Source organism: Musa acuminata, chromosome BXJ2-5 (genome assembly GCF_036884655.1).
Source record: "Musa acuminata AAA Group cultivar baxijiao chromosome BXJ2-5, Cavendish_Baxijiao_AAA, whole genome shotgun sequence".
Taxonomy (NCBI): domain Eukaryota; kingdom Viridiplantae; phylum Streptophyta; class Magnoliopsida; order Zingiberales; family Musaceae; genus Musa; species Musa acuminata.
Window position 1 is genome coordinate 13,813,986 of NC_088342.1, and position 6,000 is coordinate 13,819,985.

The window sequence follows — 6,000 nt, forward strand, 5'->3', positions numbered from 1 at the left end:
CAAGTGCCACTCGCATCCTCTTTCCATCATGCTGAAAGTCTTGTCTTCCCTTAATAGCAATGATTACCAACCTAAGTAACTCAACCCCCCCTTGCATGCTTTTGCAGGTTTGGGCTTCTGCTTTGTTAATAGCAAGGATCCATCATCTTCGAAGGAAGTAACATCCACAAGCATCAACCCCTTCTCCAGGCCGAGGGTTGGACGATATGAGATGTTTTCGTAAAAGCTGTGATGAGATATAAATATAAATAAATTTTTATATATTAACAAATATTAACAGGCTATAACATACAGTAAAATTAAATTGAATCACAATCAAACAAAACATCAAGATTTACGTAGAAAATTCCTCCAATATGAAGGATAAAAATTACGGGATAAATTAGAGATAATTCATTATAAGAATAATAAATATACAAATCTCACTCCTTTGCCCAAAATTCAAACAATAATTTCAATAAAATAACTAGAATACAATAATTATGTCATTGTACACAATATCCAAATTCTCCGTAAGTAATCATAGCAATAATCTATTGTAGATCTGATCTAACCTGAGATAAGAATATTTCTTGGATGATTGAGAATAGTTTCTCTACGTTGTCCTTATTTTCTTCCCTTTCCTTCTCTTATTTTTCTGTCATTTTCTCATCTTTTTTGAATCAAGATGTTATTGCAATTTGATACCTTGTTGTTGTAGTTTTTTCTCTCCCTTATTTTCATAGCCACCACACCCCCCTTATTAGATCTAGGGTTTGACTTGAAGGGGGGGTGGGTTGTGGGCTATTAAAGGCCACTATGGGTTGAACTTGTGGGTTGTCAACCTAACAATCTTCCTCTTTAGCCCATAAGGGAGGCTATCCCATAACTCCCCAATGTGAAGCCATGCCGACCAGTTGTCGGTATATCTCTTGTATTTTTTTTTTGGTAAGGTCTTTATCAACATATCTGCTCCATTGTCATATGTGTGAATTTTCTGAAGCTACAACTACTTCTCTTTAAGTATATTTTTAATTTAGTGGTATCTAACATTATATGCTTTGACTTGGAATGCGAAGTTGAGTTCTTACACAAATAAATGACACTTTGGCTGTCACAATTTATCACATAGGTTTCTTGTTTCAACCCTAATTCTTATGAGAATTCTTTCATCCATAATATTTCTTTGCAAATCTTCGTAGCAGTAATATATTCTGGCTCTATGGTGGAGAGAGCAATATACATTTACAATCTGGATTGCCATGACATAGCTCTCCTTGCAAAAGTAAGTACAAACCTTAATGTGGACTTCCTCGTATCAATATCTCTTACCATATCTGCACTTGTGTAACTTGTCAACATAGGTGATCCACCTCTAAAGCTTAAATAAACCTTAGAGCTCTCTTTAAGATATTTAAAGATCTACTTTACTATTGCTCAGTACTCTTTGCTTGGATTTACAAGAAATCTGCTAGTAACACCCATTGCATATGCGATGTCCAACCTCATATATACCATCGTGTACATTAAACTTCCAACTACTAAAGTATAAGGAACCTTTTGCATTTTCTCTTTCTCCTCATCACTTGACGAATTTTGTTCTGAGCACAACTTGAAGTGACCTGCAAGAGGAGAACCAATTGGCTTTCAATTGCTCATACTAAACCTTTCCAATATAATCTCGATATATTTCTCCTATGACAACTAAATCTTCTTGGTTTTTCTATCATTAAAAATTTACATGTCCTGTATTTGTTTTGTTGGTCCAATGTCCTTCATTGCAAAAGACTCATTCAGTTCCTTCTTTAACTTGTCAATTATAGACATATCTTTCCCAAGAATAAATATATCATCAACATAAAGTAAGAGAATAATAAAATTCTCACCAAACCATTTGATGTACACATTGTTCGGAAATCTTAGGAGCGACGTCACATGCGCAGCGGAAGAATAAGAAAACAAAATCCTTAATTTACCAAAAGGATGTTCGTCATCGTGTAAAGATTGGTGTGCAAAAATCCGTGAAACAAACTACGTATAGAATAGATTGTGTTATTTAGGGAGATCGTATATCCCTATTTCTTTGTAGATCTCTAGGAGAGGGTGAAGGAGGTTAAGCGTCCTCCTCTCTAGCGGTGATCCACATAGTAGGGCTACGACGATGCTCCTCAAAACTCCAAGCATGCTCTGAGGTGGAGAGAGAGAGGCGAATAGGAGAGGCAAGCAAAGGCTCTAGCCTATGAACCACTAAATCTCTCCTATTTATAGAGGTTTCCTGTCAAACCCTAATGGATCCTCCCCTATTGGGTATTGAATTTATATCCAATTACCCAAGCCTTTTAGATTAGTGGATCTCTATCCAATAATCTATTATGGGCTCTTATTGGATCTCATCCATAGAATTCAATAATTCAGGGGCTTATTGGATATCCAATAAGACATGAGGCTCCGGCGGATATCTCATATCCGAACCTCTATTCATTGCAACGCCTACCATATGTGTGTGACCCTTTAGGCCCAATATCGAGCTGGCCATGAGTCATACCTGTCAGAACTCCTTTTGATTCAGTGAATTATTATCTATATAATAATTCACTCGACTCATCGACTATGCACATACTAGGCCACTATGCCATAGTCCCCAGACAATACAAGAGAATTTAATCCATTGGACCTATCTATCCTCAATTATCATGTACATATAGTCCATCATCCATCCAATATCCCATAGACCGTATATCGGGCATGGTGCTATTAGACCCATACGGTTTCTACTCGAGTCTCGCTCTAATCGGATTTTCTCGGAGAACTCTTTCTCTCTCAATCTGAATGACCTTGGTTAGGGATTTGTCTGAGCAAGAACATATGGGATATTCCTCTCATGACGCTGAGAGTGGATGATCCTCTATCGACACTCATAGCCCTCGTAAGGTCGACTACCACTCCCAATGACCAATTGTACTAGATCTGGGACATCCAAACCTATAAGTCTGGTATCAAAGAGTGGAGAACTCATACAAGACATCCTTGGTGTCTCAAGTCTAAGGACCAGATACACCACTAGGACTATGGAATCATTGTCTGACAATAATGCATCATCAACCATGTAGCATTCCGTAAGTGGATCAATCACCAATGAGCTATCCCCACACGAGTAGCTATGAGACTAGTTGCATCCATCATATGGATGGGTATACAACACACCATTCTATCTGGTTATCTCGATGTCCCTCTCGAGCAACCTATGACCGGGATTATTTAGGATCTGTGTTTAAAGGTGAATCAGTCTCATTATCGTAATTTCATCATGATCCGATTCCCATTACACAGATCCAAGGATATCACAATATATACATGTATATATACAACAATCAATATAAAGTGATAAATGCTAAAATATAATAAGCAAAAAGATTGTGTCAAGTCACACATGACATCGCTCACGTGATTGGCTTGCTAGGCACCTATGACTAGCAATCTCCCATTTGACCTAAAGCTAATCACCTATGTGTCTGATCCCCATCAGACCCTTGTGACGCCTAAAGATAATTTGAGACAACGACTTTGTTAGTGGATCTACAATGTTATCTCCGGATGGAACTCTTTCCACTAATATATCTCCTCGGGTCATGATCTCTCTAACAAGCTGGAACCTCCTCAGAACACTTCTGATGAGACTCGGGTTCCCTTATTTAAGTAATCTTCCCATAGTTATCGCAATATAAGGAATCAGCTCCTCGTTACGTAGCTCGACTCCTAGATTTATGATGAACTTCTTCATCCAGACTCCCTCTTTTATTGCCTCTACTATAGTAATATACTCCGCCTTTGTGGTCGAGTCAGTAGTAATATTTTACTTGGAACTCTTCCAGCATATTGCTCCTCAATTCAAGGTGTACACATACCCCGAATTCGACTTGCTATCATCGACATTAGACTGAAAACTTAAGTCTGTGTATCCTTCAACCTTGAGGCTATTACCTCCATATACTAGTAAAAGATCCTTAGTCCTTCTCAAGTACTTAAGGATACACTTTACAGTTTTCTAGTGCTCCAAGCCTGGATCCACTTGATACCTGCTAGTGACACTCAGAGCATGCGCTATATCAGGCCTAGTACATAGCATAACATACATGATAGACCCTATCGCTGAGGCATAAGGTATCATATCCATGTTTGCCCTTTCTTTTGGAGTCTTTGGGGACATACTCCTAGAAAGCGATATCCTATGTCTCATCAGTATAAGACTTCTCTTGGAATTTTTCATGCCAAATCTTTTGACAATGGTATCTATGTACCTGAATAGGGATAAGCCAAGCATTATTTTGGATCTATCTCTATAGATCCGAATCCTCAAGATATAGGATGCTTCCCCTAAGTCCTTCATGACGAAGTGTCTAAATAACCAAGCCTTTACTATGGATAGCATTCCTACGTTATTCCTAATGATTAGGATGTCATCTATATATAACACCATAAAGGTGACAGAGCTCCCACTTATCTTCCTATACACACAATGCTTATCTTCGTTCATAACGAAGTCATAAGATTTTATTGCCTCATCAAATCTTATGTTACAACTTCGAGAAGCTTACTTTAGTCCATAAATGGATATAAGCAACCTGCACACCTTATATAGGAAGTCCTTGGACACGAATCCCTTGGGTTGTATCATATATACCTCATCCTCAAGGTTTCTATTGAGGAATACGATTTTCACATCCATTTGCCAGATCTCATAATCATAGTGTTCTGCAACAGCCAATATAATTCGAATGGATTTTAGCATTGCTACGGGTGAGAAGATTTCGTCATAGTCAGCACCTTGCCTTTGACGATACCCCTTAGCCACTAGCCTTGCTTTATAGGTCTCTACCTTTCCATCTACTTTGATATTTTTTTTAAAGATCCACTTGCAACCGATGGGTACAATACTTTCAGGCACATCAATTAGGTTCCAAACCTTGTTGGAGTACATATAATCCATCTCAGAATTCATAACTTCTTGTCACTTCCCGGAGTCTATACTCATAATCGTCTCCTCGTAGGTTTGAGGATCAATATCCTCAACATCCTCTCCTCTAATATATCCCACATATCTCTCAGGAGGATGGGATACTCTGCCAGACCTATGTAAAGTTGGAACTTGTGTATTAGGTACCTGAACAGACTTGGGTTGTAGAGTGGTGCTTGAGCTAGGTTCTCCAACCTTGCTCAACTCTATCATGCTCCCACTGTCTCCGCAAAAAATGTGTTTCTTCTCAAAGAACACTACTCACTTGGCTACAAAGACCTTTTGGTCCTCGAGATGATAGAAATAATACCCACTAGTTTCCTTAGGGTATCTCATGAACTTGCACCACTTTGTTCTCGATTCCAACTTATCGGGGTTGTTTCTTTTAATATGGGCAGGGCAACCCCAAATCTTAATAACATTAAGATTGAGCTTCTTCCCTTTCCATATCTCATATGGTGTAGACACTATCGACTTAGTTGGAACTCTGTTCAAAAGGTAAGCTGCGGTCTCTATGACATATCCCCAAAATGAGATGGGTAGGTCAGCGAAACTCATCATGGACCGTATCATATCTAATAGTGTACGATTTCTCCTTTTAGACACACCATTGAGCTGAGGTGTATAAGGAGTGTCCATTGGGATAATATCCCATAGTCTTTGAGGAACTTAGTAACTTTTGTACTTATGTACTCACTTCCTCGATCTGATCAAAGAGTTTTGATACTATTTCCAGTCTAGTTCTCAACTTCATTCTTATACTATTTAAATTTCTTAAAGGTCTCAGATTTGTACTTCATTAAGTACACATATCCATAACTTGAGAAATCATAAGTAAAGGTAATAAAGTATAAGTAACTACCAATGACATGAGTTGACATTGGTCCACATACATCACTATGTATGAGTTCCAACAGCTCAGTGGCTCTCTCTCCAATTCCACTAAATGGAGAGTTGGTCAATTATCCATGAAGGCAAAGCTCGCAAGTTGTATATGACTCATAGTC